The sequence below is a fragment of the Cricetulus griseus genome, chromosome 6 (assembly GCF_003668045.3).
Source record: "Cricetulus griseus strain 17A/GY chromosome 6, alternate assembly CriGri-PICRH-1.0, whole genome shotgun sequence".
Lineage (NCBI taxonomy): Eukaryota > Metazoa > Chordata > Mammalia > Rodentia > Cricetidae > Cricetulus > Cricetulus griseus.
This window is the reverse complement of record NC_048599.1, coordinates 145,081,238-145,107,559: the sequence shown is the minus strand read 5'-3', so window position 1 is coordinate 145,107,559 and position 26,322 is coordinate 145,081,238. Positions and strand designations below refer to the sequence as shown.

The 26,322-nt window shown below is 46.9% G+C and overlaps 1 protein-coding gene and 1 long non-coding RNA gene across 7 annotated transcripts in view; one reads left to right on the top strand and one right to left on the bottom strand.

Moving 5' to 3' along the window:
• Positions 1–101: 101 nt before the first annotated feature.
• On the bottom strand, positions 102–2,226 carry LOC113832015. Its single transcript, XR_003486843.2, has 2 exons — positions 2,092–2,226; positions 102–216 (listed from the first exon to the last, which is right to left on the bottom strand). It is a non-coding gene; the product is annotated as an uncharacterized LOC113832015 (long non-coding RNA).
• Positions 2,227–2,351: 125 nt separating this feature from the next.
• The window catches only part of Ralgps1 (Ral GEF with PH domain and SH3 binding motif 1), a 244,246-nt gene continuing 220,275 nt past the window's right edge, over positions 2,352–26,322 (top strand). For 5 of the 6 annotated variants that reach the window (XM_027423759.2, XM_027423761.2, XM_027423760.2 and 2 more), the window contains exon 1: positions 2,361–2,493. The gene's annotated coding sequence lies outside the window, so the exon portion shown is untranslated. Of the gene's footprint in view, positions 2,494–26,322 lie in introns of all 6 variants that reach the window. The other variant, XM_027423756.2, reaches the window with a different exon arrangement.

Here is a 26,322-nt window from a genome sequence, read left to right as displayed (position 1 = left end):
AGGCGTGGTGGCATGGACAAGGGAGGGACGGGTGGTCACATTGCATCCACAGTCAAGGAGATCGAGATGAGTGCTGCTGTCAGTCTCCTTTCTCTGTTGTATTGGTCTGAGCCGTCTAGTGAGTGGCATTGCCCACATTTAGGACGGATCTTCCCATCAGCCCATTCTAGGAAGTCTTTCACAGACATCCTCAGAGGTTTCTTTGTGATTCTAAATCTGTCAAGTTGACATCAAGGTTAACCTCCAGATGCCATTAGGCAAGCACATATTGCAAAAGCTGTGCTTAATGCCTGTGCATGCCTGAAGTTTCACAGGTGCACACAACAGTAGCTAACCCTCATTGAGCTCCTGTTAGGTGTCAGACCCTCTTCCATACATTCCATGTCACCCTTCCCACAGCCTGTCTGAAGAGGCTGCTATTTTAAAGATATTCATTCTCCCTGCTCTGGTTTTTCAAGACAAGGTTTTACTGTGTAGTCCTGCTGTCCTGGAACTTGTTCTGTGCACTAGGCTGGCCTCGACCTCACAGATCTGCCTGCCCCTGCCGCTCAAGTTCTGGGATTAAAGATGTGCACCACGCAGCAAAATATTCTTTAAGAGTATTTTTAAATACCTTTAAAATTTTTGTGTGTGTCTGTGTGTAGGTATGTGCATACAAGTATAGGCTCCTGGGGAGGTAGAGGCCAGAAGTGACAGATCTACCTGGAACTGGAGTTACAGGTAGTTGTGAGACACCTGATATGGATGCTAGGAACTGAACCAGAATGGTACACACTGTTAACTGCTGAGCCATCTCTTTAGTCTCCTCAACATTCATCTGCAATAAAGAAACTGAGGCCTGCAAAAATAACTTGCATGTGTGCACACATTTAGCGCTGACACAATCAGGGCTTGAACTCAGGCAGCAGGTCCCTCTAAACTTTATAGCAATTTATAAGTATTTATAAAAACACAATAATTGTCTTTATTTTGTGTGTGGTGCGTATGTGGGCAGGTGATGCATACTCATTAGCTTGCAGAGGTCAGAGGAGGATAGCAAGTGTCCAGCTCTATACTCTCCATCTTATCCCCTCAAGACAAGGTCTCTCACTGAACCTGGTACAAGCCACAGCAAGTCTCCTGCTTCCATCCCCCAACCCTAAGTATTAGGGTTACAGGAACTTGCACAACCATGCCCATCTTTTTGTGTGTGTTCTGAGCACTTGAACTCAGGTCTTCACCAAATACTCTTACCCCCAGGGCCATCTCCCCACCCCCTCAGGTTCTTGCACTCAGTTCTCATCCTGCACATCTCTGGATTCATAATCTCCCCAAAGAACCAGCACACCATGCATCTCTTATCTTATTTAAGGGAAACAATTCAGACTATTCTTTGATTGTTACTGTGTTCTTAATGTAAAATGGGAGAATCCCTATTCCACCACCCCACACTTAGAAGTGATTTAATTTCTGCTGACTCTTGTTTTGTTTTCCCTCCCTTTGGATAGTACAGTATCTAAATCTTTCCATACACTGAATGTCACAGCACCACAAATTTCAAAGTATTCAAAAACGATTATCTTATCTACATGTTCAAGAAGCATCTTAACTCCTTAGGCATAACAGAGTTTTGCTGTGGTTCTGGACCTTCAGGCCTTCACAGCCTCCCCTTGGCTTCCACAGTCTTTGTAACTTACTTACCATCTGTGCCTTTAAGCCAATGACTCAACCTGTGTTCCCTGCATATGTCTGGCCCAGTGTAAAAGGTTTGGGTGCAGGGAGACAGCTTCCAGGCCAACCCCTCAGCTTTGAATTTGGCATGGTCTTGGGTAAGACCCTCCTCAGGTCTAACTTTTACCAGCTGTGAAATACACGGATCAGGCCCAAGAAGACTGTGATTATCTATGAGTTGTAAAGAATGGGTGCTAAGGTGATGATGTCTTGCTCACAAAGCCATTTTTTGTTGAAAACGAGACACTCTTAGGGATTTAAGTGGAACAATGTGTGAGGCCTGGAAGGATATGTGCAGAGTAAGCGCACGGCTATTTCTAGGCAGGGGGTGGGCGTGGCGGGAGGTTGAGCCGAAGAGGGCATCTGAGCATCCCTACAAACCTGAGCGTCTGCAGGATGAAGCCCAGGCCGAGGCCGGTGGGGGACCGCTGCTGCAGCGGCTGCGCACTGGCTTTAGCAGTCGGTTCATTTGCGTGTCTCCGCCTCTAAGACGAGCTGGTTGGAGGAGCCCGGCATGGTGCTGCACTTTGATTGGCTGAGACACCTGCCGTTCAGGCCCGGAGCGGACGGTTCCTACTGCGGCTGGGCACCGGCTGGGCTCCCGCGTCGGCCCCGCGTTTCAAGCTTGCGCCCGGCCTAGTCTCAACCCGGCTTGGCCCGGTCCCGGCCTCTGAAGGAAGGCGCCGCTGCTGCTGGGCCTCTCGCAGGACCATGAGGAAGCGGCGGCAGCCACTGTGGCCCGCGTCAAGGTGACCAGCCGGGACTGCGGCGGTGAGAGAGGCGGTGAGAGGAGCGACTGGCGGGGCGGGGCGGGCGGGGCGGGGCCAGGGTTCGGGCAGCTGCAGGTGCGGGGGGCGGGACCCCAGGCCTGAGGGGCCGGGGCGGGGCCTCGGCTCGAGGGGCGGGACCATGGCCGGCTTGGGTCCCAGGGGCGCGAATGATAGCGTGTGGGGGTGGTGACGGGGAAAGGGCGCAGGTGCGGGAGGAGGGGCCCGCGGCCTGAGGGGGCCGGGGTCCGGGGGCCTGGGCTCGGTGCGCCGTGCTTGGGCGGGCTCAGGTCCCAGGGGAGGGAACTAGAGCCTGTGTGCCGGGTAGCGGCGGGGAAAGGGCTCAGGTGCGGGGGGCGGGGCCTGGAGCAGCAGTGGGAGGGGGCTGTGGCGGGAGTCTGGGGAAAAGCACAGGTGCAGTGGGCGGGACTGAGGAAACCCTGTGGGGTGGGGGGCGGGGCTGAGGATCGTTGGCTGGTCCGGAAGCGGGGCGGCAGGTGAGGAGCAGCGGGAGGGTGTGTGGGACCCACTGGGATGAAGGGAAGCTGCCTTCTCTGGCGTCCCGGATTTCGGCATCTCTGAGGGCTCTGGAGGCATTCACGGTGGCCTCTTGGAGGGGCGGGGTCTGGCCTGCCTGTGTCTTTGCTGAGTCGCACTAGGATTGCAGTTGCCCGGGTTAATAGGCCGGCTGCTTCCCTGTGCCACTCCAAGCCCTAAGTGGAGCGCACTATTTTTTTGTTTTTGTTTTTTGGTTTTTTTTTTTTTTTTTTTTTTTACTCCCCTGTTGCTGCTGTTGAAGAGGTATGGGTGGATTGCGGGGTGGTTAGATTTCCTTGGCTGATCGGCTGTTGGAAAAGAGTAGTCGTTGGTGCGATGCTCGAAAGGGTTCTGGATTGTTGACTCCTGGCAGCAGATGCTCATGCGTATCTTCTCAGTGCTGGCCTCAAAAAGATCGAAACCGTAGTGTGGTGAGGGTGAACAGGAGCAAGAATTGAGTTTTTTTGGCTCTGTGACACCTGGTGGTTATTTTGCCTTTTTGAGTGTTTTGTTGTTTGCAACATGAGCATCCGGTGCCTAATTGTGACTTTCCAGGAGCCAGAGGGGAATTGCTGGTCAAGAGGTGACAAGAGGTCTCTTTGTTGAGAGTTTGGAATGAGATTTGTGGTGAGATCCCCCCCCCCCCATAGTGGTGTTTTAGATCATGGTATTCCCTGTGAGGCCTTGGAACAGGCTACTGCAGCTTGGTCAATAAAAAGTGAAGCATGTTTAGTTGTTGGCAGACCTTTAGACCCCGCCCCAGTGAGGACTCTAAGTGGATGGATTAGGTTTATAGTGGAGCCTTATGGGATGCTCCCACTCCCATGCAACTTTATTCTGCCGTATTCCAGAAGGAAGATTTAAGGATGAAGAGCACGTCAGATCTTCATTAGGTGTTTACTGAGACAGAGAGAAGAAAGAGATGATAGGGTCCCTGTGCCCCAGAAGGGACCTTTATCTACAATTGTTAGGTACTGGTGTTACCTCATTAGCAGTTGGCCAATCTGACCTGCAGTACTTTCTCTCTATGTGGACAGAAGCTTCTTGCTGGCTTACATTTGTCTTCATTTTACAAGGTTGGGACTTTTGGGAACTAAACACCACGGTGCTCGCCTCCCTTGCTACAACTGGAATGGTGACCAGTGACATCATGGAGATGTCTCAGGGATAGGCTCTTGTTGGGGGAGCACTTGTGTGGCAGGTACTAGGACTAGAAGCAGTATGTGTGAGTTGTTCCCACCATGTCTTCGAAGAAGCTATGAAAGTGTCTTTTAAGACTACTCTTCTCATGTTCTGTGTGTTAAAATGAAGTCCCAAGCCTGGTGGCTGACGATAAGAGCACACACCAGAAAATGAGATGATTGGTTTTTCTTCTTAAAAACTATTTTTATTCCAGTTGCTTTGTGTTTGTACATGAGACTGTGCATGTGGAGGTCAGAGGATAAGTTGTGGGAGTCTGTTCTCTTCTTCTACCATGTGGGTCCCAGGGATCACACTCGGGTTGTTGAGTCTTGGTGGTGTGTACCTTAACCTCTGAGCCATTTCACAGGCCCCATGATTGGCTCTTCATTTTGTTATTGGGGTGATAGTATTCAGAGCTGAGAGAAAACTGTATAATAGAAAACTGTTACCTCTAAAACCCATTGTGGTCTGTCCTCAGCCTACTCCTAACAGCTCTGACTTGCTAAGCAGGCAGATTGGCTTGAAGCCTCCCACTATTCTTCCTGTTGTGAGAGCTAGCAACATTTTTTACCTTCTCAGAGCTTTGATTTGCTTTTTTTTAAAGATAAAGAACAAACCTGAATATCTTGTAAATTTGTTGTGAAGAATCAATAGGCTATTGAAGGCGCTTCAATTACTTGGCACCCAGTCTTGGGACCTTTCTCTCCCTGCTCTGTCCCGTGCCTGCCTGGCTTCCAACATTGATTACTCAGAACAACATGTGGCAGCAAGGAGTTGAGGCTGCCGCCGCCACTGCCGCCGCCTCCTCCTCCTCCTCCTCTTCTTCTTCTTCTCTTCCTCCTCCTCCTCCCCTTCCTCCTCCTCCTCCTCCTCCCCTTCCCCCCCTGCTTCTTATATGATCTTGAATGAGTCTCCTTCCCTTCCGAGATCTACGTTTTCTTAGCTGAGTGGGTGAATGCTGAACTGTGTGATCCTTGGGAATGTTAACTCTGGCTTCTGAAAAGCAGGAAAGCAGAAGCCTGTGGCCCATGGCTTAGTTCTTTTAAAAATATCTGTCTAGGTGCTGGAGAGGTGGCCTCAATATTTAGGACACTTGGTAATCTTCCAGAAGACCTGAGTTCAGTTCCCAGCACCCACATAAAGCAGCTCACAACAGCCTGTTCTGGAAAATAAAATAGAGCATTATAACTCCTGTTTGGCAGCTGGTAGGAGGTTACTAAATCTTCATTGAAGGAGCAGATGAAGGATGTTCTCTGGGGAGCTGATCTGGCTGACTGTCACCACTGTTTGCAAGTCTGTTAAACAAGAGAGTCACAGACAGGTGTAGTGGTACACATCTTTAATCGAAGCATTCATGAGGCAGAGGCTTACAAATCTCTGTGCTTTCAAGGCCAGTCTGGTTTATGTAGTGAGTTCTAGGCCCCTCAGGACTATGTAATGAAACCTGGTCTCAAACAAATAAAATAATATTGCAGTGTTAGAGTGGAATTTATGAGCTTCAACATGAAATACGAAAAGCTATGAAACAGGAAGAGTTAAATTGGGGTGAGGGATGGGAGGGAGGGTGAGGGAATCTAAGGAGGGATAAAGTCTTATGGAAACCTACTGTAGAAACATATAAAAAGTTAAAATAGGGTTACTCATAACAGAGTACCAATGCCCCACTGTTAGTCTGACAATGCAGATTAACAAAGTTCAGTTTCAGCAATTAGTTACCTCTTTTGGAGTTGTTGGCCAATGAGATTCCTTAGACCCTCAAATACTATAGGCTATTGCCAGTACTATTGGTTACTCTTCAGAACTTGATGTTAAGACCCTGTTGCTGAAGATGACATATACTTGAATCATAGAACATTGAGAAACAAATCTGATACTCACCCGGAAGCTTCATTCCTACTGGCTAGCTTCCATATGCTGGTATATCCTTCTAGCCATGCGTGCCACCACAGGAGAAAAGTAATTTTCAGTCTTACCCAACTGAGAACCCTGTGAACTACAGTGCATGGCCTGGCAAGACATGACCACTGATGCACTAGTGGCATGAATGTCATGGTAGTAATCGATCATTTTCTGATTGGATTTAGGCCTGCTCCACAAGATGAAACCAATACCTGGAACTATTATGGGGTCAAGAACCTGTGGCTAGACAGGTCATATGCCCCAGATAAGAACCTACTAAAATTATTATAGACACTATTAAACCAATTCCTAATACTTATTGTTATATCTGTAGAGTAGATCATCCCTCAGCCCTCATTGGGGAAGCTTCTTCTTACAGTAGATGACAGAGACTCACTACTGGGTAAGGTGAAGAAAATAAGAGATGGTGGAATACTCAGCACTAGATGGGACATATGTATCACACTACTCCTCCTAAGGCTCAAGGATCATTAAAGAAGAAGAGGGAGGGAATGGAAAGACCCGTAGGTGGTGGATGACTATGAGGGAACAGTGTTTGCCAAACACAGCCAGGGCACCTGCACATAGGACCTCATAGCAGTTGTGAGAGCATGCACAAGACCTGTGCAAGCCTAAGCTAGACCAAATTGCAGCTTGGAAAGGGGAAGTGGGCATGAGGTTCCACCTGTGGCTAAGGAGCTATTGGCAGTTGATAGCTGCTGGGAGAGGTGAGAGTCAGTTTTCTTTAAGTGTATTCATTTTCTAAGATCCAGTAGAATGCCACACATTCAAGAATATATGGGCAGCACAAATTTGACTTGATTGGTTTAAAGCAAAAACAAAGAGGGCACAAAGTTGGATAGGTAGGGAAGGATGGGTCTGGGAGGAGTTGGGGGTGAATATGATCAACACACATTATACAAAATTCTCCAAGAACTAGTTAAGAAAAATGAAAAAAACAAAGCTATCTTACAGTCCTGCCTCATTGCACACTGAGCTCATGCAGTGTTTGTTCACATAGTCTTTCTTGTTCACAGTCATTTCTTTTAAATAGTGTTGTAAAATTTTTATCTCTTGAGTTTAAACAAAAATTACAGGGATAATTTTAAGCAAGTAGGGAGCTCAGCTGTCTTGCCTCAAGCTGCCAGTTCCTAGACCTCTCCCTGGAGGCAGATGCTATGACCAGTTTTTTGTTTGTTTGTTTATTCTCTGTTTTTTTCTCTTTAGCAGTCTGAACAGCCCCCCTCCCTTGTGTATTCACTTTCTCATTTGGAAATGGTTCCAACAGTGGGGAATGTTCCAGCTGGTATATAGAATTCCTTTGATACTGTAAGCACTGGTTTTTATCCCCTGCCCCATGATGTTTACTCAGCCCTGGCTAGCAGGCAGTATTTAGAAAAAGAGATGTTCCTTTTTCTTCTCTAGGAATGAAATGGCTTTGGTCCCAGTGAACAATAGGTTAAAGGGCAGTCCATGTATCTGGATGTGGGACAGAGAACTGAAAGAGAAAGAAAAGGGGATTTGCTTGCTGGCAATTGAGAACTGATTTTCTATTTATTCTGTGGTTTGAAGTCTAGCCCTAGCACTTACTGCCTGTGTAATATGGAACAACTTACTTACTGGTCTTCCATCTTGGTTTTCTTGTCTTTAGGATGGATGATCATAGTCAGATCTGTCTTGGGGTTTGTGCAGAGGCCAGGACAATCTGCTTGCAGAGCATGCATAGTGTAGATGCAGGCCATGTAGATGTTTGGAGCAGGTGAGCTGCTGTGGCTCATAGCCTGAAGCATTCCCTGTTCCTTACCAGTAGATGCTCACTGGGCAGGTAGGGGTGAGTGTGGAGACATAGTGTGTAGGTGTGGTGGTTGAAAAAAAAATGTCCCCCAAAGGGAGTGGCACTATTAGGAGGTATGGCCTTGTTGGAGGAAGTGTGTCACTGTAGGAGCAGGCTTTGAGGTGTCTTTTGTTTAAGCTTCACTCAGTGTGACATTCAGTACACTTCCTGTTGTCTTCTGATCAAGATGTAGCCAACACCATGATGGCCTGCATACTGCCATTGCTTCCCGCTGTTATGATAATGGACTAAATCTCTAAAACTGTAAGTGAGCTACCCCAATTAAATGTTTTCCTTAAAAGAGTTGCTGTAGTCATGGTGTCTCTGCACAGCAATAGAAACCGTAACTAACACAGTAGACATACAGACATGACTTTTGAGATGTTCACAGGCTATGTGGAGTGACACTCCAGTCACTGGTTATAGAGCATCCATTTTTCCTTTTTTTTTTTTTTTTCAAGGCAGGGTCTCTCTGTGTAGTCCTGGCTGACCTGGAATTTACTCTGTAGACCAGGCTGGCCTCAAACTCATTGATCCACCTGCCTCTGCCTCCTGAGTGCTGGGATTAAGGGTGTGTATCACCATTGCCCTGCTTCATTTTTCCTCCTTTATGAAAAAGCTGTTCAATTCTTATAGACTCCCTTCCAGTTCTGCTTCTTTCACTGTTATAATGTGCATACATTGATCCAACTATGAATTGAGTTATTGTATTGTGGCATTATGCATGTGTTTATTCCTGCTTAGAGAAAGTCTGCTTGCTGCTGAGTCTCCAGGACTTTGCCTAGAGTAGGCTTCTTGGGTGATGGCATAATAGGCCTCTGTCCCGATGAGTCATATGTCCCAGTTGTAGTCACCTATAATTTTTCTGTAAGTCAGTCTAGTTTCTGGACTCTTCTTAAATCTTCAAATCCCTGAGTGTTTATCCAAAGACAGGTATATGCTGTGCCCCCAGTGAGCTATGGGCTTTGGGTGTGGCTGCAACACTTGTCCTATGGGATCATTAGAGGGCAGAGCTGGGGGAAGAATAGGTCAAAGATGGGCTGGTCATATTGCTGACATATACCTCTATCCTCAGTGGCTGAAGGCTGAGGGAGATGAAGAGGTAGCTTACAGATTTTAAAAGATTTACTTGTTATTTATTTATTTTACTTATGAGTATGCATGTGTGCCCACATGAGTATTTGTACACTATGTATGTGCAGGAGCCAATGGAGTATAGAAGAGGGTGTTAGGTCCCCTGGATCTGGAGTCATAGGTGGTTGTATATCTTTATGGGGGTCCTAGAAACTGAATTCTGGTCCTCTTCAAGAGCAGTAAGTTCTCTTAGTTGCTGAGCCATTTCTGCAACCCCATATAGACTTTGACATAGGCAAGAGAGAGTTGGTTGTATGAGAATGTATTTCCTTAACTGTCGTTGTGGGCACTCCTTGATTTTGGAAAGGATGTAATCATGTTCTCCAGGTGAGCATTCACTGTTCCCTCTGCTGGCTCCTGGGCTACATCTGTACAGAACGCTAGGCACATGGGCATGATGCAGTCCTGTCCTTTAGTGCAAATGGAGGATGACTGAAGGAGAGTCACCATCACAGAGGCCATGGAATGAAGTGCCAAGCAGATTCAGGCTCTGGAGTGGGCTGACATTTTAGCTTTGCCACAGACAACACCACAGCAAATGTCTTTCTTGCCTTGTAAGATGAGTATTCTCTAGTTTGGGGCTTTGAAGTGAGGGCCCAGTGGGGTACTTAGCACGGTACCCGGAAGGAAGCTGTCTGGAGGAGCACCAAGCAGGCCTCTCCGCCTGTTTCTTCTGGTCTTAGCACAGTGTTAATGGTGCAGTCAGATGACCAAAGGAAGCCAACTGGAAGTCACAGAGCCCTAGCCACCCTGAGGATGCTACTCCCAGGCTGGTGAGCTGGTCCACAAATGTTTGCTCTCCCATCTTGCCCCATCTCTTCTTCTTTTTTTTTTTTTAGATTTTATTTATTTATTATGTATACAACATTCTGCTTCCATGTATATCTGCACACCAGAAGAGGGTACCAGATCTCATAACGGATGTGGTTGCTGGGAATTGAACTCAGAATTGGCAGAGGGCTTTCTCAAGAGCAAGAGTACATGTGTGCTCTCTTTTCCTCATGGTTTGGGGCTGGTGGGAGCAGCCAGAAAGGTGGGCAGACCCTTTTCTGCATTGGTGTGGCAGATGCAGGTCTTGATCTTGGGAGGATGGAGGGTGCTAGAGAGAGATGCAGTTACCTGCGGGCTGGGCCTGTCCAGGAACTCCCTGGACCAGGTCATTCCTGCTTTGTTGTATGGTTCTATACTGTGTCCTTTTTGTAACATACCTGCTTGTGTGTGTGTGTGTGTGTGTGTGTGTGTGTGTGTGTGTGTGTGTATCCATGGGCATGTAATGCCCATGGAAGCCAGATAGGCATCAGATCCCCTGGAAATGTAGTTAGAAGCAGTTGTGAGCTACCATGTGGGTGCTGGGAACTAAACACTAAACTTGGGTCCTCTGGAAGAGTAGCCAATGCTTTTAACCACTGAGCCATCTCTCCAGCCCCAGATTTAGATATTTTTATTATAAAGTTTGTGTTGACAATCAAAAGGAAATATAAGTGGTTGGCTTTGACAGTCACAAGTTTTCTAAATTACCTCATTTGGGAAAGAAGGAGCAACAACAAATATCTGTAAGTCCACAATTATTGTGTCCAATCATTCTCACCCACTCTGGTGGAGTCTGGTAAGTAGGGCAACGAAGATGTGTTAGTTTTGAATTAAATATTTATGGAAAACAATAAATTCAGAAGAACTTGTTTTGCTTCTTTATGGTAATAAAATTTGTTATGTGGAATTAGTGACTTCCACTGTTATAAGACATTTTGTTCATTCTGTCTTCTCTGTAACTTCTCCCCTCCCTTCCTCCCTCCCTCCCTCCCTCCTTTCCTAATACACACTCTCTCTCTTTCTCTCCCTATCTCCTTTTCTCTGTCCCAGGCTGGTTTTGAATTTATTATGTGGCCAAGGGTGCCTTTGAACCCCTGATACTCCCACCCCCCACCCCACCCCCCAAGTGCTAGGATACAGATGTAATCACTCCTGGTTTATGCTTTTTTTTTTTCTTCCAGGAACCATATCTCTGACTCTTTAAATCCAGTGGCATTTGTAGATTGCTCCCCTCCTGGGCTCTTATAATGCCATGGTGGCATGAAATGACACTGTGTGACCACTGACAACTTGTGAATCTCCACTCCAGTAGGTAGGGCATTAGGCCAGGGTAGCCTGAAGGATCTGAGTATGCCCCATTCCCATTGCCTAAACCCTTCTGTGTGTCTCATTCCTTAAAGAAAGGAGACCAAGTCGTTAGCCAGGCCTGATGATGAGCTCTTTAGATAAGTGACTGTTGTAGGTATCTGGGTCCCTGGTGCTGGATCTACAGTGCCAAGAACTATGGCTGTTTGGCTCACCAGTGGGTATCTGGTGGTTAGTTAAATATGTGAGGAATGAACTGATGAAGAAAATGGACCGATTTAAATCCATGTAACAAGAAGATTGTTAGCTCAGAGGTCCCTTCCATCCTATAGTATTGGAGCACTTTACAGTGCTTAGAATATCTCAGTGACAGTCCACCTGCAGGGTAGGCAGGGTAGGTGTGGTGCATCTAAGACAATGGAAGCTCAGAGGGGTTAATTGTCCAAGGTGTGGCTATGAGAGAATTGGGGTTCTTTTGCCTCTGTAGGTGTCTCTTTTCACATCCTAGAAACCTTAGAGTATGTCTGGTGTTCCCCTTGTGGAGTCACAGGTGAGGTGAGGCAATGGAGCTGCATTGGATAAGAGCACCTATTAAAGATTTGCTTGACTTTATGCATTTTAAATCTCCTATCATTGGATTTGTGCAGTTAAGTTCAACTTAAAAAGTGTTAGGACTTTTAGTAAATAGCAAGATAGTGATCATCTCTGTGTGTGCTTGGTGATGACCAGAATTAAGATTTGGGTTCTATGGGGAAGGTTTTCAATTAGAAGTTATTTGTTGATTGGTGTGTGGCCTTCTTGCTCACTTCAGCTAGTTTTCTCATGTAGCTTATCCTGGGCACCTTTGCAACTAGCACCCCACAGTCTTTCTGCTTATCATGTGGAGTATCAGTCTGTAAGTTCATGCTGCCTTCCTTCCAAGATGAGGGCAAAGACTTTGTTTCTCAGTTTTTCTGACCTCAGCTGTGTGAGCATATCCGATGAATATAGCAGTCTTGCAGCAGCTTCTAGCAGGTCATACACGGCTGCTGATAAACATGTCAGTGGTTAAGGGTTTATCTCAGATGACAGCCTCTGAGGCAGGGTGCTTTGTTGAGTTGTTATTGTGATTGCAAGGGAGCAGGACTAAGTCCTGACTGGGTATGAGGCTCTGCTGTCTACCTGGTGATGGTGGCTGGCTAAGAAGAAACAGCATGGGCCTGGAGAGGTGGTTAAGAGCACTGGCTGCTCTTCCAGAGGTCCTGAGTTCAATTCCCAGAAACCACATGATGGCTCACAACCATCTGTACTGAGATTTGGTGCCCTCTTCTGGCCAGCAGGAATACCTGCAGGCAGAACACTATATACATAGTAAATAAATACAAAAAAAGAAACAGTGTGTAAATGGAGGTTTCTGTCCTGCCCCATCCTGCAGCTGTTCAGTCCCAAATAAACACACAGAGGCTTATATTACTTATAAACTGTTTGGTCTATTGTTCAGGCTTATTACTAACAAAATCTTACAACTTAAATTAACCCATAATTCTTATCTATGTTTAGCCACGTGGCTTGGTACCTTTTCTCAGTAAGGCATTCTCATCTTGCTTCCTCTGCATCTGGCTGGACTGCGTCTCTGCCTTTCCTCTTCCCAGAATAATTCTAGTCTCAGAGCCCTGCCTTATACTTCCTGCCTATCTATATTAAACCAATATGAGTGACATCTTTACAGTGAACAAGAACATTATTCCACATCAACATCTGTCTTTTGACTTCCATGATGATTTTTGGCTGGGGGCTGCAGAGGAGCTTCTTAGTCTTGGGAGGTTCTTGCAACCCAATTTTATCAGCATACCCAGTGGTGCTCCTGGAATAGAGAGGAAAAGGAAGCTGGCACACTTTATAGGGGCTTCTAACGCCTCCTGGATGGCTTATCCTTAAGTATATGGCCCCTGGGGTCTACTGTAGGGGATGATGGGATTGCTCAGGAAGGCTCTGTGGTAAGCAAGGGAGTGCTAGTATGGGAACCCTGGGGCATAACAGAAGGCAGGGGAGGGCAAGAGCAGGAGTGGTCAGCTAAGGAGGAGACTCTGCCTCCTTCCTTCAGACTCTTTCTCCTGCCCCTGAGCTGGGCCCTCTTGAATTTGGAAACATCAGAGCTCATTGTCTCATGCTGTGGTGTCAGTCAGTCAGTCAGTCAGTCAGTCAGTCAGTCAGTCAGGTCCTGACTCTAAAGTATTACTTTTATTTCCCTTGAGTAAAGACTCAGAGAGGGTCTTTGCTGCAGCCAGTATCTCAGAAAACCTTATGAAATGATTGAAGCCCCTTGTTGCTGGTCCTGTGGGAAGAAATCTCTGGCCCCTGAGCAGAAGGGTGTTGTCCTCCCAATCTGCCCAACATTCAGGGGGTCCAGGAAAGATCTGCATATCTAGTGGAAGGGTATGGATCTGGATCCAGGACAGGCTGCTCATCAGAATTGTTGGAAGAGTACCTGGGCAGGTGTTTAAGCAATTCTGATGGACTAGTGTGGCCTGGGGTGTCACAGAGTGCACAGAGTCTACTCAGATTGCTGTGGGGTGGAGAGACTAATGAACTGGTTAAATTGAAAGTTTCAATAAGCCCAAGATCCTGACTGAAATCAGTTTACAGAACCAGCTGATAGGCCCGTGGGAAGCCGGTCTGTGTCAGGAACCCCGAGAACACTGAGTGTCACTGAGGCACTGACCCTTGTACTGAAAGCTGCAGGTACAGAGTAGTGACAGGACACAGCTGGCCTAAATGCTGGGGCTGGAAAGGAAGAGGAAAAGTGGCTTTGTTGGTTGAGCTGAGAAGGAAATGGGTCTAGACTGTGAGGAGGGGGTCAGAAGCATGTGTACCAGGCAGAACATGAAATGCCAGGCAGCCCTTGTGTGGTTCAGACCTGGGGTCAGTCTGAGCTGAACTCAAATCCTACCTTTGACCAGATTCTCAATCTTAGAAGTACTCCAGCTGGTAGACAGTTCTTGGTGAGTTACCTAACCTTCCCAGGCCCGTTTGCTCAGTTGATTTAAATTTTTGTTTTGTTTTGTTTGTTTTTTTGTTATTGTTTTTTAAAGATTTATTTATTATGTATACAGTGTTCTGTCTGCATACCAGAATAGAGCACCAGATCTCATTATAGATGGTTGAGAGCCACCATGTGGTTGCTGGGAATTGAACTCAGGACCTCTGGAAGAGCAGACAGTGCTCTTAACCTCTGAGCCATCTCTCCAGCCCCTGTTTTTTTGTTTTTTGAGACAGGGTTTCTCCGTGTAGTTTTGGAACCTATCCTGGCACTTGCTCTGTAGACCAGGCTGGCCTTGAACTCACAGAGATCCACCTGCCTCTGCCTCCCAAGTGCTGGGATTAAAGGCATGTGCCACCAACGCCCAGTGATTTTAATTTTTTAAACATTTTTATGTTATTATTGTATGTGCAAGTATATGGTATGTATGTATGTATGTATGTATGTATGTATGTATGTATGTATATGTGTGTAAGGACTCAGGCATGCTGGCCTGCCCTTGTCACCTGGCAGAAGGCACTCAGGCAGTACGCTGGTCAGCCCAGGGTTTCATGAATACTAGTCTGCACACAGGTGCAAAGGACCCCTTTAAAGAAAGACCCCTGCCCACTTAAGCTCTCTTTCCTGCTGTTTCTCTGGGGGGCAGACAGGACCTTTCTTGTCTCCCCCCTTCTCTTCTGTCCTCTCTCTGTCTCTGTGTCTCTTTACCTCTGTTCTCTTTCCTTCCCCCTTCCCTCCCCTTTCTAATAAAACTTCTCACTTAAGCTCTGTCTGCCTGTCATGTTTGTCCCCTGCCTCAGCCAACCTCTCCTGCCCTGGAATCCTCCAAGGTTCCACTTGCATTTTATCATAACAACGTGTACCGTGGCACATGGGTGGAGGAGGACAGCTCTGGGGAGTCTTTGTCTTCTTCTTCCATGTGGGATCTGGGGTCAAGCTCAGGGTTGTGCAGCAAGCACACACTTTTACCTGCCCAGCTATCTTGCCAATCCTTATTTCATATTCATGATCTCAGTATGTTGCTCAACCCGGCCCTGAACTTGTGATGGATCCTTCTGCCTCAGCAGCCCAGGTGCTTGGACAAGATGAGCTATTTGCTCATCTTCAATGGCTGTGATAGCAGCAGCCACCTTAGACAGTCATTGTAAGGATTCAGTGGTATGTTATATGGGCAAGATGCCTGGCGAGGTATCTGTTACAGGATAATTCTTCAGTAAATGATGGTGATGATGTTCCTGTCACCTTTTCAGATGTCACCACTGGATTAAACTGACCAATAGGACACAGGCATGAAATCAGTGTCATCAAGTTCAGCTGTGTGAACATAAACACGTGAGAAGGAAAACCAGATTCATGGGCACAGAGTGTGCTGGGTGTAGTAGGGAGCATGGTGGTTAATAGTAACTAATTCAGGAAGTCACAGAGAACATGCCTTGATGGGAAATGACAGCACAAGACCCCCAAATCTTGGCAGTAGGTCCAAGCTGGCTGTGAAGGAGAGGGGAAGACATTCCCATCCCTACCTGGGTGATGAGGACAAAAGGTTTTCAGGACCTCCCCCCCACCTCCTTGGGTGTCTTAGTTGGCACACCATGGTGGGTGGCATTAGGATTATTTCCTAATGTTTGTCCTTTAACCCCAAAGCTTCATTTTTTATAACTATGCTTGTTACAGAATAGCCTTTACCAATGGGCACCAAATGAATAGATTGTAATAAATTAATCAGTGTTTGGCTTTTTCCAGAGCATTTAAATGTGGTAACAGTGATGACAACATATATTCTAAGTGTTGGTAAAGATGTAGCATGATTATGAGGTGTTTTATAAAACATGATAAAATGGTAATGTTCATTTGGGAAAATGAGTTGGTTAAAAATGTGAATTTTTTCCTTTGGTACTGGGACTCAACCCAGAACCCTGTGCTTCCTAGGCAAGCACACCACTGATGGAAATTCCCATCCCCCACATGTTAATTTTTTTAAAACAGTGAAATCACTGTCATTTGTACAGATTCCTGTTCCTTTCAGTGTGTTTGGTTGATGTGTGTAAAACACTGTGCGGAGTCTGTGTTGATGGAGAATAGAGATGACTTGTGTTACTTTTTCTCATTGCTGTAACAAAATGCCTATGTGCAAAAATTTAAGGAAGGAGGGGCTCGACCTGGCTCACAGTGTAAGGGATACATCCACTGTGGCAGGAAGTTGTGATGGTGGGAGTGTGAGGCCATACCATTGTCTGCCATCAGGAGGCAGAAAGGTGAATTCTGGTTCAGGTTCATTCAGCTCCAGACTGCAGGGTGGTGCTGCCCACATTTAGGGTCTTTCCTCATTACTTAAAACTCTCCACAATGCCCTCAGAAACTCCTGAGTGCGATTCCAAACCCAGTGAAGTGGGTAATGAAGGCTGAGCATCATCTGGCTGTAGCTATTGTGAGCCATTTTCTAATTTAACTATTATTCTTTGGGTTGGGCTACAAGTGTTAGAAATGCGAGAGAAACTGGGCAGTGGTGGTACCCATCTTTAATCCCAGCACTCAGGAGGCGGAGGCATTCACATCTCTTGTTTAAGGCCAGCCTGGTCTACAGAGTGAGTTCCAGGTCATCCAGGGCTACAAAGAGAGACCCTGTCTCAAAAAAACAAAGCAAAGAAATACAAGAGAACAAAAACATAATAAAATACAAGTTTCTTCTTCATGTGTGAGAAGTTAGGGAAGGTTATTGGATCAAAGTAGGTAAGGAGCATGCTGGGTCAGAGACCTAAGTTCTTTCTAAATCTGAGGCAATCTCATGGTCCCAGATGGTTGTTGGAGCTCCCTCTGCATTCCAACCTTAGACTTTTGAGGCCAACCTGGGCTACAGTGTGAGACCCTATCTCAAAACAAGCAATCTAGAAAACAAAGAATAGATAGGTAGAAAAGGCAGAAAAACTAACACTAGAGAGATGCACCAAGAAGATTTAGCCCTTAAGGAAGTGTGCTCATTAAACTGGGATAGGTGTCCTATCAACTGTGTTGCCCTCTTGGGGAAGTCAGAGATGCTCTGAAAGATGAGATAGGCTATGAAGAGAAGGGACTTGCTGACTGAAGGATGTTAGAAAGTAAACCACACATGTCAGCGTCAGAAGTGAGAAGTGGTACCCATGGTTGGTGAGCATCCTGGGCTAGGAGCAAGGAAACAGATGAGAGGTTTGAATGAATGAGACAGGCCAATGTGTGTTCTCCAGAGTGCCTAAGCTGGAGGTAGGACAGGGGTTAGAAAGAGTCCTTGGAGCTGGGTGGTGATAGTGCACGCTTTTAATCCCAGTACTTGGGAATCAGAGGCAGGCAGATCTCTGAGTTTGAGGCCAGCCTGGTCTACAAAGTGAATTCCAGGGTAGCCAGGGCTGTAACATAGAGAAATTCTGTGTCAAAAACAAACAAACAAACAAAAAAGGAGTCCTCAATTAAACCAGACAAAGACCTGAGCCTGCAGATACTAAGGGCTGCCTGTAAACCAGACAAAATAACAAAATGAACCCCTACCATCTAGGTAAAATTTCAATTTCAAAGGCAGACACAATTTGCACCCTTGCCAAAGAACTCTTCAAAGAAAGAATACCATGTCAACAAAGTTCATCCACAGTGGACCTGCCTGGGGCCAGTGGAGCAGTGCCATCCAGTTGTGGGGAAGGAACAGTGGCCAGAGGAGTGTTTGCTACCCAGCCAAGTTTCAGTTCGCATCAGATTGTAACAGGAACCCATTGCAAATATCTCAGCACCCACCTTTTACATGTAGGTTTTGCTGCACCCACACTAACACCATTTCTGGGGAAAATCTGATAGAAGGCATGCTCAGACCCAAAGTCACGTGCACAGGCATGACTGTGGGAAAGGACCAGCAGAGTGGAGCCATTCCAGGACTAACCCACTTATAAATAGTTATGACTGTGATTGTAAAGAAAAACACGAAATAATTATTGAAAGAAGATAAAGCATAAAGTTAAGGCAGGAGTAGGCTCCAGCTCAAAGCAAAGTCCCTGCATGTGAGTGCTCTCCAGAGAGCTATGCTGACATGAGAGCTGAAGTTTGGCAGCCACCTCCAGGCAGCCGTGTGTGCCTGGGTTTGTGTCTTCTGCTTGTGTGGTGCCGAACAGGTAAGCTCCCTACCCAAGCTGCCTTCCGGCAGTTCATTGGGATACTGTCTCTTCACACTTGAGCAGCTTACTGGGCACCTTTGTTCTGTGCATAGTCTTTGGTAAGCAGCAATGTTCAAACAGTTGAATCTTGAGTTACCATCTGACCTAGTCATTCCACTCTGAGGCATATACCTCCTAGCTGCATTGTAATAGAATCAAAAACACCGCAAATTCCTGTCAGCCAATGAATGGCTAGAAGGACATTCAGGGTATGGGCCCCTTGAGCTGCATGCAGCAGGCTGTTGTATTAGTACGGCGTTGTGCTGTAGTATAGGTGAACGAGAAACATTCATAGTAAAAGGAAGGCTCATTGTTGCAAGGTTCTATTTTGTGACTCGTCCAGTAGAGGCAGAGCCTTAGACACAGAAGGTGGGTCAGTGACTGGAGGGCTGGCGAGGGGACAGTGGGTGCTAACCAGTGTGTGGTGGAGGCTTTGGAGTACAGTGATGACAGTAAGTGGTGATGACCATGCCCCAATGCTGAGACCCACTGAATTCCACAGTTTTAAAGAGTGAGTTTGGGTCCTATCTGTTTAAAAATCTTTATTTAAAAATGTTAGTTGTGGAAAAAGTAAGAAAACAGCAGGGTCATTACCATCTGTTTCTCAGTTCTTGGGGTGTATTTGTCCTCCTTTCTTCTGTGCTTGCATTTGGGTTGACCTGTGTGTCTTTTCCCACAGTGCTTTAGTGTCCTCTCCTCAGGGTTTTATGAAGAAACTATATTTAGGCAATCATATCACACTTGGCTCATATTCACCTCAGGTCTGTAAGTTTGAGAGGCTCTAACTGTCACTGTTCCCCAGGGATTGTCATGCTTATCCTGTGAACACCTCTTCACCAGAATAGCTAATAGGAAGGAGAAATGATGTCAAGACCATGGAGTAGGCAAATTTCTATCCATGCTGGTAGGAGTATAAGCTGGCTTAGCCACCACGGAAAACAGCATTATATGCTAAAGCCAGACACAACCTCCACCCCCCACTTGGTACCAAGCCAACTTTGAGACTGACGCAGAGAATAGTAGGTGGGTGTGTCCCAGAAACCTTGCTCCACAGTGTAGGCAGCATCACTGACTCAAATTGCCCAAATGGGAAGCAAGGCCAGAGCTTGTCAGGAATAGGATAGACAGACACCCTAATAGGATCCTAGTAGAATGGTGATTCTGATGGAACACCAGAGTCAGAAGGGGCCAGAGAGCAGCCATGCAGCTAGAAAATCTGGGCAAACTATACAGGTACATATGCTGCCTGTGTCCCTTGTATAGATTGGGAGTAGACAAGTTGAATCCATCTAACAAAACCCATAGTAGTGGGTGCCCCTCACGGGTGGGTTGTGGTCTTCACATAGCTCCTGGTTGTAAGGGAGAATTCCTTATGGTCTGTCCTCAATACCGTGTACACTTAGATGCATTGCACTTCTGTGAACAAGTTTATATAAACATTAAGAAAATTGCTTTCATGCCAGGCAGTGGTGGCACATACCTTTAATCCTAGCACTCAGGAGGCAGGGGCAGGGGCAGGTGGATCTCTGTGAGTTCAAGGACATCCTGATCTACAGAGCGAGTTCTAGGACAGCCAGGGCTACACAGAGCAGCCATGTCTCAAAAACCAAAAACAACAACAAATGCTTTTATTAAGTACTTCAGAAATGAATAAAGTACATTTATTTTTAACATACTCATATCTTTATCTCTATAATCCTATATTTGTATTCATTTTACAATGTGTGTAGATGCTGTAAAATGTACCTTAGGGTGTATATTTAATTTACAAACATATTTAGATATGTTAGAAGTGCCTTAAAAAGTACAAAGTCACCATAGTGGATGATGAAAAAGTTAGGTGAGCTGAGGCTACAGTCATAACAGTAGGGGCACCTGGCCTGTATGGAGTTCTGGCTGTGGGCAGGGGCCACCACACAAGTGGGTATCTGAAGGATTCTGTAGAGTTCCATCAGAGTATGGAACTTAGTATGCTAGCATGCGTGACTGTGGGGTGGGAGAGAGTGGTGGGAAGCGGGAGAAAGGTTGGCCACTGCACTTGTGGTTTTCACAAGCAGTCAGTGAGCTTAGGCCACAGAGGAATTGCCAAGGCTAGAGAAAGTGGTGTAGACCTGGGGCTGTGAGCCCCTGTCAGAGCTGACCTGAGGTAGAAGGGCTTTTTGCCATTAGCCCTTAGTCAAGAGGAGATTTGAGGCCGTGTGGTCCAGTGCTACCTCAGTGGTTAGGTGGGAGTTGCTGGAGAGTGGGGAATGAAGCAGGCTGGTGTCCAAGGGTTGTGCTCTGTGCTGTTGGAGACAGGAGAGAGGCAGGTGTCGCCAGGAGAGCAGAGCATGAGAGTGGAGAGTGTAGCACAGTGGCTGGTAGCCTGAGAACTAGCTCAGAACTGACCCTAGGCCCTGATTGAGTCCTGGGCTTCAGACACAGGTCCTATGCTGAGTTGGGAGGGGGAAGACTGGGTTGAAGGAGAGCTGAGGGAAACAAGCGTGCTACTCACCTGGAGTGAGCAGGGGTAGAGTGAGGTGTAGAGTGTGGAGAAAGGGGCACTTTGGAGCAGTCCTGGGGGAGGGTAGAAGTAAACAAGAGCAGGCCAACCCTGCAGGCACTGTCTGTGGTGGGATGGCTTGTGGGCTGCCTTGTCCCCCTGCACTCCCAGCCCTGCCCCTGCTCCCTGCAGACAGGCTCACACTCTGGGGCCAGAGCCTTGTTCTGCCCTAGTACTCTGGAGTGCCTTCCTTGCTGGGTTGAGCCTTTGGACTCTGATCTAGTTTTGACCCACCTGATGCATTTTTTCAGTGTTTTTCTTTGAGGCCAGTTCCCCATGCCAACCCTGCATCCTAGGTGAGGAGGGAACAGAGAGTAGTTGCTATCGAGGATCAACACCTGTGATTTTAAAACAGGCTTTGGTATCTGATATGCTAATGGTATTATTACATATCGATCCATGGGTAATGCATATAACATTTCAAAGAACAGGGTGAAGCCTGACCTCATAGCACTGATTTGCCCTGAGTCGGATGGGCTTGGAAAAGCAATTCACAAACCTGTGGAGCATCAGGTTTTCACAGTAGTTTGGATAGGGTGGCATGGCCTACGGGTCAGGAGACACAAAGCCCGACTGGTGTCCTTCCCTTCCCTTGAGCAGGTGTTCCCTGCTTCAGGAGAACCAGCAGGGCTGAGTTAGCAAGACCACCTCCCAAATGGGCCTGGTAGGCTGAGGGAGGGAGCATCAGGCATCCTGGGTAAGCATGTGCACAGTGGGGCTAAGGTTTGCTAAGCATGAGGGTTCTACAAATGTCACTGGTAAAGGCTTGTTTGTGGTGATTTTTTTTTATGATCTAACAAATAAAACTTGCATAAATATCAGAATACAAGGCTAGCCATGTTAGTTAGCCGTAGAGACCAGGCAGTGGTAGCACACACCTTTAATCCCAGCCCTCGGGAGACAGAGGCAGACAGATCTCTGTTAGTTCAAGGCCACACTAAGCTACACAAAATTGATGCAGTCTAAAGAGAAACAGAGCTCACACAAAGGTGATCTCAAAACTGGGGATCCCATGCCTTTAATCCCAGCACTAGAGAGGAATATAAAAAATGGGAAGAGACAAGAGCTCAGGCGGTCTGAGGAGGAGTGCAGTCTAAGGAACAGTGCAGTCTAAGCAGTCTGGAGATGCAATCTGAGGACAGGATCGCTGTTTTGGTCTGAGCATTGGTAGAGGTGAGAACTCTCTAGTGGCTGGCTGCTTTGCTTTTCTGATCTTAAGCTTTAACCCCAATATCTGTCTCTGGGATTTTATTACTAATACCAACTAGAACTCGTACTATACCTGGTCCCCAGGATGATACTGTTGGGAGGTGGTAGTGGGCCCCTTAGAGGTAGGGTCATAGCAGGAGCTCCTTAGGTCACTGTGGTACTGCCCTGGATGGAGATTATGGGACCTGAGGTTTTGCCTTGTCTCTGGCTGTGCTTCCTGGATCATGAGGAGAGCAGTTTCCACTGATTTAATGGTTGCTTGGTGACATTCTGTCCTCAGTCAATCGGGACTGGAACCTGCAGAACTTTGAGCCAAATATTTTCTTTTTGTAAATCTGTCACTTTAGGTGACAGAGTGCTGATTGACACAAAGCCCTCTCATTCCCATATCAAGCTGTGGGATTTCCTCTGGTCCTCATGTTGGGGTGTTCCCATTGGTCTCTGCTCCCTCCTCGTGCTTACTTGTGGCCACTCTGACAGCTGTCACTCTTTGTCCTGTTGCTGTCTATTCACCCTTTCTTGTCTCCAGTCATGTGTGTGTATTCACTATAGATGGTTCTCACTGTCTAGGTCAGTTCCTTTCTTCACCTTGAATTGTCTCTGCCGGGGGCTCTTGGCCAGAGAGGGCCAGGTCAGGCCACTGTAGGAGTTATAGGTGGCTCTACAGTGATGGGTTAGATGGAGTTGAGGATGAGTAGATGTGACTGTTGTCTTCTAGGGACTGTAGTGTGCTGGTCATTCCTTCCCCACCCCTCCCACCGTTGGTTACACTTATTCTGGAGATTCTGTCCAATGTTGAACCCCTCTTGTGGCCCTGGCTACACTCTGCATTGTGCCCTGCTTTGTATTTCTGCCTTACCTCCTAGACCTAGACCCTAGCTCCTTGGAGGCAGGCCTGTGTCTTGCTCAATGTCTCTCACACAGTAGCTGCTTAATAAATGTTACTGCGCTGACACCAATGTGGACTCCCAGCTTCCACCCCTTTGTGGCCATGGCCTTGAGGGAAGGAAACAAGTGTTGGAGAGGTAGAGTATTTTCCTGAAGAAGTGTCAAGGTTCCATTTAGTTAGGAACAGCCACCAAGGATTAAAGACCAGGACAACATTTTCCAGGTTCTTCTAGCAGCTTCATCCCCATCAGCCTTGCTCTGAGGAGCAGGAAGTGAAGCTATGTGGCCAGCTGTGCTGTGGAGAATCGATGCAGCACTTAAAGCAGTTCCCCGAAGCACACCCACTTGTGTGGGGTTGGTTCCCCAAGGAGGATGCTGGAAATATCTTTTGGTTTACAGTGCAGGGCAGAAAGGGAAGGGACTTCAGCTGAGGATTTCTTAGAAGTCACACAGCAAGCAAGTGGCATAGTGGGTTTAGCCTAGAACAGCCTGGCTCTGAATGTGGGTTCCTACATGCTGTCTGCTGCTGAATCTTATTAGCATTTTGCCTGCATGCTGGAGGGGCTGCCCAGCCTGCCAACTCCAGGGTTTTGGGGCTCATCTGCGTCCCTAGTAAGGTCACAGGCTGCTCATTTATCCTAGTGGGCTCACCTGAACAGGTGCTAAGGATAATTTGTGACCAAGGAGAAGACTGCCTGACCCAGCTGTGAGCAGAGTTGGTCATGACGGGGCCTTGGCAGAGAGGGCTGGCTCTTCCCCCTCAACTCCACCCTCATCTATTCCAGCTGTGGTGCCTTATTTGAAACATCACTTCTTTCTTTCCAGACCTCTTCTGCAATGTCTCTACTGTGCGTACCTCTTTAGGCTGACACTGCATCCACACTTACTTTTAGCATTCATCAAATACGTCATGAACTGTGTCTCCTTCCTTGCTGGATTGGGTCACAACCTGGCCACATCCTTGGCCACCCCTCCAAGATAGCCAGAAGAGGGTCACTGAGGTACCACCCAAAGCCTTTTCCTAACAGCTTTAGTTACCCACAACCCTCTTCTGAGAAAACCCACTGCATGTTCCCATATCTGCCTGAGGCCCTTAGGGCAGTAGAATACAGCTTGGCTCAGATGCAGGAACAATGGGATGTCTAGAAACGAGAGTGGCTGTATAGGAATGATATGATCCATCCTTTATTTTACCTCCTCTATTTAAAAACATGTTTATAAACATAGTCTCAAAAGAAGCAAATGACAGAAACAGTGTATTAATTACCTAGAGTGTTCCTTGATTTTAAATTTTCTTAATAAAAAATGGATTTCCTCTTTTAATTGAGAAAGAAAAAAACATAGCTAAAACCAACAAACCAGATAAACAAAAGCCATGATTTCAAGGCCCCACACAGGGTATGAAACATGCTAATCACACTCTCCCTTTCAGCCGTGGCCAACCCCATTTCTGTACGTCTCTGTGGGATAGCATTAACTCACAGTTTCAGCCTCTGCCATGTAGGGGAACTGATCCCATGTGCCAAAACCAGGCTTGAACTATTATATAGAATATAGCTCCCATTTCCAGCAAACACGCTGAGCCTTTAGCCATCTTTCTGTAATACAGGAAGAACTTTGTCTCCATGTTTCCCTTCCTGTGTTGAAGGTCCTAGAGATGTAACACCCATTTCCCCACTACCTTTCAAATCCTTACAGTTTGCAGGGGTGTGGGTGTTGGGGTATAGGGGGTGTGTGTTACAACCTTTCTCTTCAACCTGTTATTATCTCTTTACAGTAGGTCTCTGGGGTTTTAAGAAACTTGTAACAATGTTACAAAGAACTTCCACCTCAGAGCTGCATTAGACACTGTTGCAGACTGATCTACAGGCCCTAGCTTCCAGCACTCTTCCCTTCTCAGCCACACTCTGCCCCACCATTGGCTTCAGGTTCAAAACGCCTGCTGTCCGTCTCCCATGCTACAATGGCTTTCTTTTGGAAGGACAGTTGGACAAATATTGGTTGTGTGTGGCAGGTGTGGCCCCTTCCTTGCAGTCTGCAGATTGTAGCACCCCGGAAAGCAGAATCCTCTACCTTTCCCCACAAAGACAGGACTCTCCTCTGCTTGGGATTTAGAGACCCAAGTGTTGGCTTTAGTGTGTGCACAGTCATTTCACCACTCTAAAGAACAAGCTGTGATATTGTGTAACATCAAATTTTCACCTATTGATCTTTTGTGGAAGCCCCACCAGCCAGTGCCACTCATGGATGAGGCATCCAGGCGGCTCATGTGATAGTTCACCATTTCCATGTTTCTATTATAGCCCTGGGTTTTGAGATGTTTCTTCCTCTGATTTCCCACTATTTTCAGTTCTTCCACTGACTTAATATTTTAACCTCAAAAGCCATGCTGTTCCATTGTAGAAAGCTTCCAGCACTTTCTGTAAAGTTCTTGTGTGTTCCGTCTATTCTTCCTGCAAGCAAGCCACTTCTCCAAGGGAGGTTTTCTTAGGGAGAAGCAGTCTTGGGTAGCCTGGTGACTCCCACAGTCTCTGTAATTTTTGGAGGTCTGCATGAACGATGGAGCCACTGTCAACGGTTAGGCCCAGGAGAGGTGGCTAGGGAGGCAAGTCTAGCATAGGACATGTCCTGCAGAGTCTGTGATTCTCAGTGGTTTGGTACCTTGGTCCATTCCCTTCCCAAACATCTCCTCCAAGCTGAGCTGGGCACTGGTGGCTCTCTGAGCATCTGGCTTCTCCCAGGGTTTTGGCATCTTTCATCTTATAGCCAGAGGACCAAGGTCTGGGGGTATAATGGGGGTTCAGCCTTAGTCTCACACTGACAGGGCCCCTTCTGTCTATTGCAGACTGAGGAATAGTTCATCTACTTTCCTGAGCACACAGCACTTGGGTGGGTGGGGGCAGGCTGAAATAACCCTGGTTGGGCCATGACCTGCACTTCCCTTCCCACAGAGGTGGTTTTGGTGAAGGAACTTAATACACAGGAGCTTCTTAGACAAGGGACTGACACCCTGTCCTTTTGGTGGCCAGCCAAGTTTTGATTCTCACCATGGTTGCATGCAAATGCAGTCTGAGCCCAGAGGTAGAATTCTTAGCAGCAGGTCAAGAATTCAAACCTTGGACTGCTGGGTTTCTGAGCCTTGTCACTTGATGTACTGAGATAGGATAAGTTGTGGGACAGAGCTCATGGCTGACTCAGCAGGGTGGGGCAGCTCTCAGGTGCTACACAGGATGGACATGGGTGGGGGTGGGGGGCCAGGTATTCCAGGTAGTGATTCATTGTGATCAGTCTATTTCTGTCACAGGATGTGCCTC